A 14,278-nucleotide genomic window follows, 5' to 3' on the forward strand; every position below is an offset into this window, starting at 1 on the left:
ATTCTGGGAAGCCTGTGGAAAAACGAGCCAACAAGCAAAACACAACTAAATTTTAGTTCTCCGTGGGCTTCTCTCACCCCTCCTCTGGCACTGTGCCACGGTTCTGGGAGCTTCCGCAGAGCTGAGGATTGGGGAGGCAGGGGACACTGGGCCCTCTGTTAGCACTCCAGACAGGGTAAGCCTGAGAGCCTGTCGCCTCTGTCCTCAGCTTTAATGGTCTGCTGTTCCCATGTCATGCTGGGAGCCCAGGAATCTTCATGAAGGCTGCTTATATTTCTGTCAGTGTGCACAATGTAGCCATCCCTCTGGGGGCTGGCAGCCTTCCTAGAGGGCTGCTTAATGCAAGGCGCAGCTCTCTGCCCTTGGGACGGGTCCTGGGCCTCGCCTCTTCTACGCTTCCCCAAGCCCCGGGAACTGGGAGAGTTGAGAGGAATGGCTCCATTCTTATTTCTTCAGGATATGAATAGAGAATCTCTCCCCATAGGTTGGGGCTTTTACAAAACAAAGACACAAAAGCTTGTGGTTTGCCCTGTTTTCTCCTCTATTGTGTGCTTCTCTTGAATGAATGGAGATCTGATCTGGTGTTGGAATGGGGTGGGGTGGGAGAGGTTTACTGGGATAAAATGAGAAACAAAGAGAAAAAAAAGTAAGTGAATATTTTAAAAGAGTAACCATCCACAGACATGTTTTGTTGTTTTCTCTAGTCCCTTACCCAGCATTACTGATGATGCAGAAAGAGCTTAATAAAGACTATCTCATGTAACTCATGGAGTTCATGGTTTACATGTACAATGAAAACAATAAGAGCATCCATTTCTACCATCAGACATTTTAATGCATTATTTTGTTTTGTTAACTTTTATAGCTGGATTAGATTTAACTAACATGGTTACCATGTAAGCAAAAAAAAATCCTCTTCCAAATAGGTGCTTTTTTGTCCTCATATCCTTGTCTGTAAAGAGGAGTGAGAAAGAGAGGTCAGAACTGTTTACAGAGAAAAACTTTGGCTCTCAGTGACATCAACAGGTTAGTAGGTGGTGGCGAAGTCTGTGCAAGTAACTGGCAGGAGAACTCCCTCTGTTTACCTAATTCCTTGGCATGAATCACTTCAAACCCTGTCCACTTAGCTCTGCCAGGTATGTCCCTGTCTGAACATCGTGCTTCATTCAGATGAACCCTAGTTATGTCTCATGCTGAGTTTCAAAGGAAGTTACAAACAAAGGGTACGCAGAGAACACCCAGGATCCTAGTGGGAAATCTCAATGAAAGCTTTAAATTAGGGACTGAAAAGGCAAGAGCAGCAGAGGGTGATGGGCCAGCACTGGAGCCAACCTCTGGCTTGAGTTGCAGCATTTAAAAATTTATTTATTTATTTATTTTGGCTGTGTTGGGTCTTTGTTGCTGCATGGACTTTTCTTTGGTTGCAGTGAGTTTGGGCTACTCTTCACGGCAGTGCGTGGGCTTCTCCTTGCAGTGGCTTCTCTCATTGCGGGCTCGACGGTGCACCCGCTTCAGTAATTGCAGTTCCTGGGCTCTAGAGCACAGGTTCAGTAGTTGGGGCACATGGGTTTAATTGCTCCAAGGCATGTAGAATCTTTCTGGGCCAGGGATCGAACCCATGTCTCTTGCATTGGCAGGTGGATTCTTTACCATTGAGCCACCAGGGAAGCCCTTGAGTTGCAGCTCTTATGAACTATGGGACCTGGGACGGGGGCACCATGCTTAACCTCTGATGTTTCTGTTTTCTTCTCTGAAAAATGGAGATAAATGCAATAGTATTATGCAATTATTATGAAGAGTAAGTGAGTTAATTTGTCTTATGCCTAGGATACTGCCAGACATACAGTAAGCAAAATGTGTTGTTTTTATTGCCAGATATATATTCTTTTTTTTTTAAATCTCTTATTCCCTTTCTGATCATATCCTTTTACTCAAAAGCCACTAGAAAGACCCTGTCTAAAATTATTCACAGTTTACCATTTTGTTCAAAATAATTGGAACTGCAAGAGTGACTTACTATGATCTGTCATCTTAGGAAGCTTAGACTTTTCTGCTTAAAGGCATTGCTTTGAAATGGGCAACTACTTTCTGAGTTTTGGGTTCCATCTAGGTCTTCAGGCAGCTGGGTTTCCAATCAATTTGTAATTATATTTGTTTAAGTGTGTGTTAGATACAAGGACTCAAAAGCCCAACAAAAGCTGGCTTAAGGAAACATTAGAAGCATATCCGTTGGTCTGTATAGCTGGCAGCCTACAGGTAGGACAGAACTCTGAGGGATTCTTTAATTCAGTGGTTCATTAACATCATCAGGTTTCTCGCCACTTCTTTTCTTTGCCCACCAGTATGGTGGATTTATCCTGGGGCTGGTCTTGCCTCGTGGTGGTAGTTGGGCTGCTGACAAATTCATAGGATGCTTACTTTCACATGTATCCTTGGAAACAGAGAGATGGTCATATTCAGAAGCTCGCAGAAAAGGGCAAGGATGCTTCTCTCTTGGAAGGTGCAGGAAGCATCTCCCCCGGTCTTACTGACTCCCATATTGTCCATCCCTACCTGAGCCATTACTGTAGCCAGGGAAGGGGATCACACTGATTATTTTAGGCTTCAGCTACATACCTCATAGGAGCAGGGCCCATTCACTCCTTCAAAGCACAAGGGCTCATGGGAAAAAATCAGAAAGATGAGTCAAAGAGAGGGGATGGATGCTGGGGGCAGGCGGTGAGGTCATTGTCCAATACAATACTGTGCCACCTGACCAGAATCTAGACTGTAGTTTGTCTAAAAGCATTCTTTTTGCTTTCTGCTAAAAATTTCATTTCTCCTCATTATGTTAAAAAGAACTGGTTTTGCTCTGGGTTTTTGTTTGTACCTGTTTTCTTTTTATATTAATAGCAAATATCATGATTCATACCTGTCTTGACCACCTGGAATTGTAACTGGCCACAGCAGTAAGTTAGAAGACTCTGCTGCTGCTGCTAAGTCGCTTCAGTCGTGTCCGACTCTGCGACCCCATAGACGGCAGCCCACCAGGCTCCCCTGTCCCTGGGATTCTCCAGGCAAGAACACTAGAGTGGGTTGCCATTTCCTTCTCCAATGCATGAAAGTGAAAAGTGAAAGTGAAGTTGTTCAGTCGTGCCCGACTCTTAGCGACCCCACGGACTGCAGCCTCTCAGGCTCCTCCGTCCATGGGATTTTCCAGGCAAGAGTACTGGAGTGGGGTGCCATTGCCTTCTCCGTAGAAGACTCTACCCTTTGCTAATTAAATTAGACATAACTTCAAAGGGCGAATTAAGTGTACATAAAGACTTACTCATGTATTTTTAAAGTAATTTTTTATGTTGTCCTACTTTGAAGGGTGAATGCTGGTGGAATTAGACTTTCACAGCTTGGATATGTGTTGAGATACATTCATTTTCAGATCCTAACTAAGCTGACAAATTAGCAGTGGGTACACACTCACTGAGGGGAACAGGCACTTCAGCCCTTCCTCCTGCCAGCCCCAGTGTGATAATCTGCTGTTCTCAGCTTTTTTTTCTACCAAGTCACACGTGAAGGAAGACATTCACCCTGAGGACAGGCTCCTGTGTGCACCTGTCATGTTTCCTTTACCTACTCCCTTCCGTTGGAACAAAAACACATCAGAATGCAAGTTAGTGAGAGAGGTATTTTAATAGGCATGAGCTTGAGTCTGCTCCAATGTATAAAAATAAAAAAGTTCTTCTCACATTTTACCTTTTTTATTATTCAGGTAAGGCTAGATTATGCTGCAGTAAGAAACAACCCTTAGTGGCTTCATACAGCATTTAATTTCTGTTTTTAAAAATTCATTTATTTATTTGGCTATACTCGGTCTTATTTGTGACACTCACGATCTGTAGTTGTGACACTTAAACTCTTTACTGTGGCATGTGGGATCTAGTTCCCTGACCAGGGATCGAACCCCAGTCCCTTGCGTTGGGAGTGCGGAATCCTAACCACTGGACCACCAGGGAAGTCCCCAACATTCAGTTCCCTGTGCCGTGTGAGCTTACAGGGGAGGGCGTGCTCTGCTAGCCGTCCAGGGACCCTGCTGACACAGCTGTCATCTTGAAGCAGCTCACACAGTCACAGAGCTGGTGAAGCCAACGTCACCAGTCACGGAGCTGTTCTCGTCATGCCCTGGCACGACACACATCACCTTCACTATTTTGTGGCCAAGATGAGTCACCTCAGCCAAGCTATGTGCCGATGGCCTTAAGTGGTCCTATTATATGAAAGCCCAGTTACCACTACAGGTTGAAAAATAGAAAAATAATTAGTAAGAAATGAGTTCTATCATACCTCATTGACCTGCTCATTCATTGCACTTCCTGCCATCCCAGGGGCCTTACTTGGGTACTGGACTACAGCCTGTTAGGAACTGGGCGCCACAGCAGGAGGTGAGTGTAGGCCAGTGAGTGAAGCTTCACCTGTCACTCCCCATGGCTCACATGACTGCTGGAACTGTCCCCACCCACTACCCCACCCCCCAAGCCGGGGAAACGTTATCTCCCGTGAAACTTGTCCCTGGTGCCAAAAAGGTTGGGACCCCTGTACCAATCAATAAAACTCTGTTGGGCAAACCCGTAAGCTGAAGAAGATGCTTCCTGGACCATTTGCTCTATGTTTGCCCCCTGGAAAGAAAGACATTTTTAGATACTTTGCTGATTTGTTGCACATTCTGGCTTGGCAGCATTTAGAATTATATGTATATACGTATATATACAAGTATATTGCATAGATAAATGTAGGGCTGCTCAGCAATGTATGTTAAAACCCAGAAGATGAAAATAGGCCTCCACGAGCACAGTGAAGAACCAGCCTGAAAACTCAATTTAAATAGCTAACAGTCTACACAGTGAGATCTCCCTTCTATAAGTACCCATATATGTATATTGATAATGCTTAGGAAAATCCCGGAAGCAGATTTACTAAAGTGCTAAGCGTGATTATATATATATATATATATACCATAATAGCAAATGGCATTACACTTTTCATTTTCCTTTCCTTTGTGTTTTCTGTCCTGTCTTACACAGAAAAATAATTATTTCATTGCCTTATCCGTTAGGTGAGATGACTTGAAAAGCAGCTGTGGCAGGCAGAATTCTCAGACAGCCCCAAGTCTCCTACCCTTGGTGTGTATGCCATAGACAGTCCCTTCCCCAAGTGTGGATGGGGCTGTGAGTGGCATGGGATACTACTCCCATCATTATGTTATGTTTTATGGCAAAAGAGGTTTTGAGCATGTGGTTAATGCTCCATATCAGCTGATTTTTGACTGAATCAAAAAGGGAAATGCTCTTGACTGAGAGTAAGCTAATCCGGTGAGCCCTTACAAGAGATGAGAAGGAGCAGCAGCAGCTTTATTCTCCTGGCCTTGAAGAAGGAAGGCGCCCTGTTGGAAAGGGAGAAAGCCCTATGGCTAGGGCCTGAGGGTGATCTCTAGGAGCTAAGAACTAAGAGCCATCCCTGGCTGACACTTTGTAAGAAACCAGGAGCCTCAGGAATTCAGCTGTAAGAAATGAAGTCAGCCACCAAGCAGCCACCAAGCAGCCACCGCACCTCCACGCGGACAGCAGCCCTGGTCTACATCTTGACTACACCTGGCAATGTCCCGAGCAAAGTGAAAGTGAAAGTCACTCGGTCATGTCCTACTCTTTTCAACCACGTGGATTATACAGTCCAGGCCAGAATACTGGAGTGGGTAGCCTTTCCCATCTGCAGGGAATCTTCCCGACCCAGGGATCAAACCCAGGTCTCCCACATTGCGTGTGGATTCTTTACCATCTGAGCCACAAGGGAAGCCCAAGAATACTGGAGTGGGTAGCCTATCCCTTCTCCAGCGGATCTTCCCGACCCAGGAATTGAACCGGGGTCTTCTGCATTGCAGGTGGATTCTTTACCAGCTGAGCTACCAGGGAAGCCCAAAGGGCCCATCTAACGCAAGCCTGGACTTTCGACCCCTGGGCTTTGAGAGAGAATACATTTGTGTTGTTTTAAGTCAATAAGTTTGTGATGACTCATTATACTGTAATAGAAAACTCAACAGTGTCAGTGTCAACAATTGGCACAAAAATCTACAGAGTAAAATCAGGAAAAAGTGAGGGATGAACAAGTGTATTCAAAGGAAGAAAAAAGGTTTTTCAACTGGAAATCAGGATTGCAGTTAGCTTCGTGGAGAGTGCCTGGGGAGAGGGGAGAGCCTTCTGGAGTGCTGGCAGTGGTCTACACCTTGCTGTGGGAACTTTATCTGGATACTGGTGTGTTCACATATAAAAAATGCATTGAACTGTATACTTCAGGCTTGTGTGTATGTTGTTGTTGTTCAGTCGCTCAGTTGTGTCTGACTCTTTGTGATCCCATGGACTACAGCACACCAGGCTTCCCTGTCCTTCACTATCTCCCAGATTTTGCTCAAACTCATGTCCACTGAGTCAGTGATGCTATCCAGCCATCTCATCCTCTGTCGTCCCCTTCTCCTCCTGCCCTCAATCTTTCCCAGCATCAGGGTCTTTTCCAATAAGTCAGTTCTTCACATCAGGTAGTCAAAATATTGGAGCTTCAGCTTTAGCTCCAGTCCTTCCAATGAATATTTAGGGTTAATTTCCTTTAGGATTGTGTGTCTCAATAAAAAATAATGAATTAACTGCAGTGAGCTTGGTGTCAAACCATTACCAAAATTCTAGATAAAATCTGTGTGTATTGTGCATGGTTGGTACTCAAAAAATATTTTTTTCTTGTGGTAAAATATACATAGCATAAAATTCACCATTTAAATCATTTTCAGTGTACAATTCAGTGACACTAAGTGCATCCACATTGTTGTGCAACCAGCGACACTATCCATCTCCAGAACTTTTTCATTATTCCAAACTGAAAGAAATACGCTTTTGTTGTTGAGATTCCTGACTCTGTTTTCTTCTGGCCGTGTGAACAGGTCAAGGAACAACACAGGATGGCTATCGAGGCGCTGCTGGTATTTGGTTTTATTTATGTATAAGGTTGACATGAGCTCTGATTTGCCTCTGGGTTTTAGTGGAGTAAAAATTCTTGGAAGGTGGCCATTTATTTTACCCAGTTTTATAAGCGAGGATTTTTATCATCCCTTCCCAGTCCCACTTTTCATCGCTTCCTCACTCAAACCACATTCTCCATTGTAACAAGTTATTTGTGATTCTCAGACCATACAAGAACTGTTTGATCCTTGCCTGTGTACCTGCTCTGAGATGCTGTCACATCCTTCTATGCCTGGTAGACTTACTCTAACTTACAGTTGGCTCATTTAGAACATCTTATTGTGCACATGCTCTGTGCTAGGTGCAGGGCATACACTGGCGGACAAGACTTAATCCTGCCTCCATGGCATCAAGGGCCGAGATGGACACGTGTCCTTCAAATCGTTACTCCTTTGTGAAACTTTCTCCAGCTGCCTTCCCTCTATGCTCCATTTTCCCTAGTGCCATTGTCTGAGGCTTTTTTTTTTTTTTTTTTTTAGCAATTTATACATACATCTCCCTTCAGACAGCCCCCCTCCCTGGATCACATTTTTTTATATCCTTGTCTCCATGGACAGAGGAGCCTGGCTGGCTGCAGTCCATGGGGTCACAGAGAGTCGGATGCAGCTGAGCTTGCATGCACTCTTCTACTTACCTGAAAGTTACCTAAAAATCTGGTTCTTCCTGTTCATTTCTCTGTCCCCGGTACACAGCACAGTGGCCAAGGTGGCCACTCACTTACTATTCCCTGAATGAGTGAGTTGGATGTGGGGTAGGGATGCTAAGGATATATTATGACTAAATTGCAAACTCTACCTGAGAATCATAGCACCTGAACATCTGTAAGTTACTGAAGTTTGGTTAATAAATAGAGAAAATGCACAAGGCACATTTCGAGTCTTCTTATGATGGATTTATATTATTAATCACACCAAAGTACAGGAACCTGTGAACCTGTACTTCCTCCTCTCAAAGTTGGCTCCCTTTCTTATTAATTAAGTTGGGTATGCTATAGTATAAATCTCCCGATGCGTATTCCACTCATTTCATACATACTAATAAGGACAAGCCTACGAGTGTGGTGGTGGTAGGGAAAATCATTTATTCAGCTGTGGGAAAAATAACATCAGGACTCAGACCCCCTGCTGACTTTGCACACAGCTCTTTTAAAGATTGATATTGGCATACTAATTAAGTAGCTGAGTGCATTAAATAAAGAACATGTCACAGGAGGTTATCAGCGACTCCTTGTGTTTCTCCACGTCGCATCTTGTAGGTGAAGGTAGAGTGTATGGACATTATCTACCGTTTTTTGAGTTTTCTGCTCTCATCAAAAATTAATCACAGAGTTCAGAGAATTTTCAAAGTTCCAATTAACTGTAGAGAGACTCACTTTGATACAAAGCGCCATGGTTATGCCTGTCTCCTTTACAGTGTGTGTATTTAACAGAAACTGTGGGTGATGGTCTCATGGCTAAGCGAGGATGTACTCTGAAGATGTGTCCTCAGACTTGAAAATTGTGCCTAGAATGTTTCCTAATTTCTAGAAAGAGAGAAAAAGGTAAGATAAGTCCCCCAGTCATGGTTTTCTTTGCAGGAAATGATTTGTGCTCTTCCTGAAAGTGAAATTTGCATTATTTTTGACAAGTCCACATGCCTAGTCAGCTCTGTCTGTATCCTGCCTGACTATAGTTAATGATGGCAGAATTGAACCCCAGTAGTAGTAATTTTACCGTTTATCACCTACTCATTTATTTTTTGAATGTCAGTACAAGCAAAATTTTTCAAAAAGCACAGGGAAAGCATTTGTGTGTGTGTTAATATGTAAAGGTGACTGTTAAATTATTTCCTGAGTATTAAATAAAAGTCTTTCTTCGAACAAGAAAGAAGGTGACGAATATTCCGGGAGTTGGTGACGGACAGGGAGGCCTGCTGTGCTGCGGTTCATGGGGTCGCAAAGAGTCGGACACAACTGAGCGACTGAACTGAACTGAAGTATAGTGGTTTTCGTCCTTCCCTTTTGCTTCTTTCTATGTCATGGACATAAAGTGTAGGAGCAGTTTAGGATGGGTAGGTGCCAGTGGATTGAAGAACAGATGGAATGTTTGTTTGGATTGTAGCTTGACTAGAACTGGGAAATGAAAGCCAGAAACAGGCAGGGTCTTGGCCAGTGTCATACAACCAAGACCAGATCATCAGCTCTGACTGCCAGTGGCTGAAGACACGGAAGAGACACAGTTACAAAAATATTCCTCTTTCTTTACTTTTCTTGTTTATCTTTCCCCATATGTTTTTCTCCATCTGTATCTTGACACTGTGTATTAGTAGAGATAAAAGAACTCACTCTTGTTTTCATTTTTGTTTCTCCTGATGCATCCAGTTTTCCCCCTCACTGGGCTCCCAGCTAACTCTTTCCACTCTTTCTTGTCAATATTCTGTTCCCAGAGAGCTGGATCTGTTTTCAATGTTTTTCTGGCTAAATCGAGATTGCAGGAAGAGTTGAAATGTTGACTTTGTATTGTTTCTTAGTTTACCACGAAAGTGGAGGGAGGAGGTAGGATGACGGGAAGGGAAATATTAAGTCATGCTAACAGACTCTTCCCTCCCTTTTCTTTTTTTTTTTCCCCCAAATCTCATTTTATTGATTTGCTTTCCTTTTTAAAACTTCGTATTGGAGAATAGTTGATTTATAATGTATTAGTTTCAGGTGTACAGCAAAGTGATTCAGTTATACATATATCCGTTCTTTTTTAGATTCTTTACTCATATAGGTCATTACAGAATATTGAGCAGAGTTCCTCGCGCTATTCAGTAGGTCCTTGTTGGTTATGTGTCTTACATATAGTAGTGTGTGTGTTAATCACAAACTCCTAGTTTATACCCCCCTGCCATGTTTCCCCTTTGGTAACCATGTTTGTTTTTGAAATCTGTGTCTATTTCTTTTTGTAAATAAGTTTATTTGTATCATTTCTTCAAAATTAGATTCCACATATGCGTGATATTACATGATATTTGTCTTTGCCTGGCTTACTTCGTTTCGTATGATAATCTCTACGTCCATCCATGTTGTTGCACATGGTATTCTTTCTTTTTTGTGACTGAGTAATATTCCATTGTATGTAGGTACCAAATCTTTATCAGTTCCTCTGTTCATGGACATTTAGGTTGCTTCCATGTCCTGGCTATTGTAAATAGTGCTGCAATGAATATTGGGGTGTATGTATTAAATACCTTTTAAAATTATGGTTTTATCCAGAAGTGGGAGTATATTCCTAAGAGTAGGACTGCTGGATCCTATGGTAGTTGTATTTTTAGTTCTTTGTGGAACCTCCATACTGGTCTTCATAGTGGCTCTATCAATTTACATTTCCACCAGCAGTGCAAGAGGCTTCACTTTTCTCCACATCCTCTCCAGCATTTATTGTTTGTAGACTTTGGATGATGGCCATTCTAACTGGTATGAGGTGACACCTCATTGTAATTTTGATTTGCATTTCTCTAATAAGTGTGTGGGCTTCCCTCTTGGCTCAGATAATAAAGAATCTGCCTGCAATGCAGGACACCCAGGTTTGATCCCTGGGTTGGGAAGATCCCCTGGAGAAGGAAATGGCTACCCATTCCAATATTCTTGCCTGGAGAATCCCATGGACAGAGGAACCTGGCAGGCTACAGTCCATGGGGTCACAAAAGTCGGACATGACTAAGTAACTAACCCTTTCACTTTTCTCTAATAATTAGTGATGTTGACCATGTTTTCATGTGCTTTTTGACCATCTGGATGTCTTCTTTGGAGAAGTGTCTTCTTAGTTCTTTTTCTAAACATTTTATTTATTTGTTTCTGGTTGCACTGGGTCTTTATCGCTGTGCACGGGCTTTCTCTAGTTGCAGTTAGTAGGGGCTACACTTTGTTGTGGTGCGTAGGCTTCTCACTGCGGTGGCTTCTCTTGTTGCAGAGCACGGGCTCTGGGTGAGAGGGCTTCAGTAAGTGCAGCATGTGGGTTTTGTAGTTGTGGTGTGTGGCTCTAGAGCACGTGGGTTCAGTAGTTGTGGTGTGTGGCTCTAGAGCACGTGGGTTCGGTAGTTGTGGTGTGTGGCTCTAGAGCATGTGGGTTCCGTAGATGTGGTGTGTGGCTCTAGAGCACGTGGGTTCAGTAGTTGTGGTGTGTGGCTCTAGAGCACGTGGGTTCAGTAGTTGTGGTGTGTGGCTCTAGAGCACGTGGGTTCAGTAGTTGTGGTGTGTGGCTCTAGAGCACGTGGGCTTCAGTCATTGCAGCTTGTGGGCCCTAGAGTGTGGGCTCAGTAGTTGTGGCACAGTCTGAGTTGCTCTGCAGCACGTGGAATCTTCCCAGACCAGGGATCGAACCTGTGTCTCCTGCATTGGCCACTGTCCCACCAAGGAAGTCCTCTTCTTAGTTGTAAGAGAAGGTTTTTCCCATCACACCAGTTGCCTTGCAAAACTGACTCACTGATCAGATCATGTTTTCTTTCCACTGCCTTACCCAGTGACATTGAGGCAGGTACCTTGGCTGGAGAAAAGCAGGGGTGTGGCAAGGGGGAAGCAGAGCAAGGTGGGGGAGTGCATTCGGCATGTCTTGGAAGAAATGTACCACTTCAGAGCAAATTCTCGATTTGACCCCTGCCCCTTGCACCTTTTAGGGCAGGGTACACCATGACCCTTTTGTGCCTTGTTTCCTCATCTTTGAAACAGGAACAAAAATATCTCTTTCCCAGGTTAGAGGTGAGGATGAACTAAAGTGCTTGGCACAAAGCCCGGTCTGCAGGTGGTTACGATTTTCACAGAGTGACATCAACAGGCAGGACATGGTTTCTTGGGAATTCTCACAAATTCTCTCTGAACCAAGACGTCCATGAAATGGAGCTCTGTTTCAACAAATTTTCTTTCTTGGGCATTGGGATAAGAGAAAGTTCTTGCCCTGGGAGGGTAAAGGAGGACAATGGTAAGATCTAGATGAGCTGTCAGCACCTCAGCCAACTGGTGTGAATTCTAGCTATGCTCCAATGCTCAGAAAGAGCTGCAGTGCCAGGCTGGAAAGAGATAAAGCCCAGAGACCCACACTGTAGACACTGGCACTTCTAAAGCTATTTCCGTGTGTGCAATTGAAAAATGTCGACGCTGGCTGTTCCTGTCCATCCTGATGTGGAGGTGGCCAGCGTTACACAGCAAGAACTGCAGGCCAGTACGGATCCTCAACTGACCTGGAATCTCTTGTCTCAGACAGACTTCATGGGAAGCTTCCTTAGGGTTTTTCTGTGTTGTACTTGGCCCAGGCTCCCAGCCCCAGGCTTGGTCTTCAAGTCTCCGTCAACCACGATGATGCAGCCTCAGGCCAGCAGCTCTCTCTGCAAAAGCCACCCAGGCCTTGGGAGACATACATGATGCCTCTACTGTTCCCAGCATCGTTCTGTGTGGACCAGACCCTTGGGCTTTAATTGAGTCTACTCCCTTTCCTGTGCTCCTCCCACTGTGATGGGAGGGAGAATGAGGCTCACTGTAATAAAGTGTGAAAGAGATAAGTGGAAGCAGAATCTGGGCTAAAAATTCATTTTTCTTGTTGCCATATTTCTTTGCTTGTTATAGCTTCTTCATACCCTAGAGCTCTTGTCAGTGACCCATTTTGTGAATGGAGACATTTCTACTTTGAAGTCATAATTTATCCTGCAAGAGCTGCTAAAAGAAGCACTTTTAAACTCGGATCTGAGCGGAGGCTGGGAATTGTAAGTCACCTCCAAGCACTTGGGTAAATTGCAAAGAGTAGAGTCTTTTTACCTCCGGGAGTCAATTTTAACTTATTGCTTTTTTTCTCTGAAGACAGTTTTCTCAAACATTTCCTCCTCCTTGCTTTCATTGCATATTCTGACTTAAGTGGTACGAATGAGCCATCCGTAGTTCATTTATGATATTTAGTTTGCTGATAACTTGTGGCCACCTTATCATTAACCATCTAGCTAAACAAGAGTTTTAAAAATTAACCTATGGAAGGCCTCAAGAAATACTCTATTTTTCCAACCTGTTCCAAGACAATTGCAGTTACTGCCAGCCATCTCTCTTCCTAATAAGCCTTAGAAAGAGAATATGGCAGAGAGGGTAAGAACATGGATGCTGGCATCCACATGCCTGGATTCAAATGCTGACTTTATTATTTGTCAGCTCTGTGATGGAGGGTAAGCTGCTTAACCTCTCTGTGCCTCAATTTCTTCATCTATGAATGAAAGTAAAGTTCACATCTTCCTTAGAGAGCTGTTGCAAGTAGTAAATGAGTCAAGATACCCAAAGATTCTGGAAGTTGCTGGACACATAGAAAGCAAAATGTAAGCACATCTTCTTCTTATTAAATTGTCTTGTAAATGTGAAATATTTGAGTATTAGAAAGAAAGACATCTAGATGGACCAGGAAAGCATATATTTGTAAAAATAGTTATCTTTTACAGTTTGATTAATAGTCAAATGGCTATGAAAAGCAAGTCAGATTTAATCAAAGGTGTTCCTAGAATAGATTTAGTTTTTGAAAGTGTTTTGTTTTTTGTTAAATTAAATCAGAGGCATTATCTATTTAAATCTTCCAGGTCTTATTACAATGGTATTTTGAATGTCATGTTTTAAAGGTTGAAAAGAATGTTTTCAATGTGTGAGTTTGCATAACACAGCCACCTGACTGAATAGGGCTATATTAAGTGGCCTGCTTGACTCCCTGGGGCCCCCCCAACCCTTCTATCTTCCCACATGCTCTCGAGAGAGCGACATGTAGCACATGTTATGCAAGCTCCGGAGAAAGATAATAAAAACACTTTTCTGTCTCCATATGTTATTGCTTTTTCTACACACTGAGTTTTCAGGGTAACTGTCTTGTTGAATTTGCCTATTGCTGACAAAGCTATTCAGGATTAAACAATACTCTCTGCCATCTATTAGGAGGCCAGATTTCCCTGAGAGAATTCTTTTGTGGAACCCTCGAAATGTCCCTTTGTTGTAACCACAGAAGGTCACAAGAGAGCAGCTGAAAGGTGCAGCTGAGTTTTATTTATTAGATGTACACACACGCACACGTGTACAAACGCATGTGTGCACACACACACATATGCAGACACACAGAGCCCTTGTGCCTCATTCCTTCACATTTTTCTGAGGTTGATTGGTGAAGAAATTTGGGCATAAATCTCTGCTAGCTTGGGGCCATGATTGCTTTATGTTTCCAGGAGCTCAAATGCATTACAGTTATTCCTTAATCTTCACAGTGTGCTTT

The sequence above is a fragment of the Bos indicus x Bos taurus genome, chromosome 7 (genome assembly GCF_003369695.1).
Source record: "Bos indicus x Bos taurus breed Angus x Brahman F1 hybrid chromosome 7, Bos_hybrid_MaternalHap_v2.0, whole genome shotgun sequence".
NCBI lineage: Eukaryota > Metazoa > Chordata > Mammalia > Artiodactyla > Bovidae > Bos > Bos indicus x Bos taurus.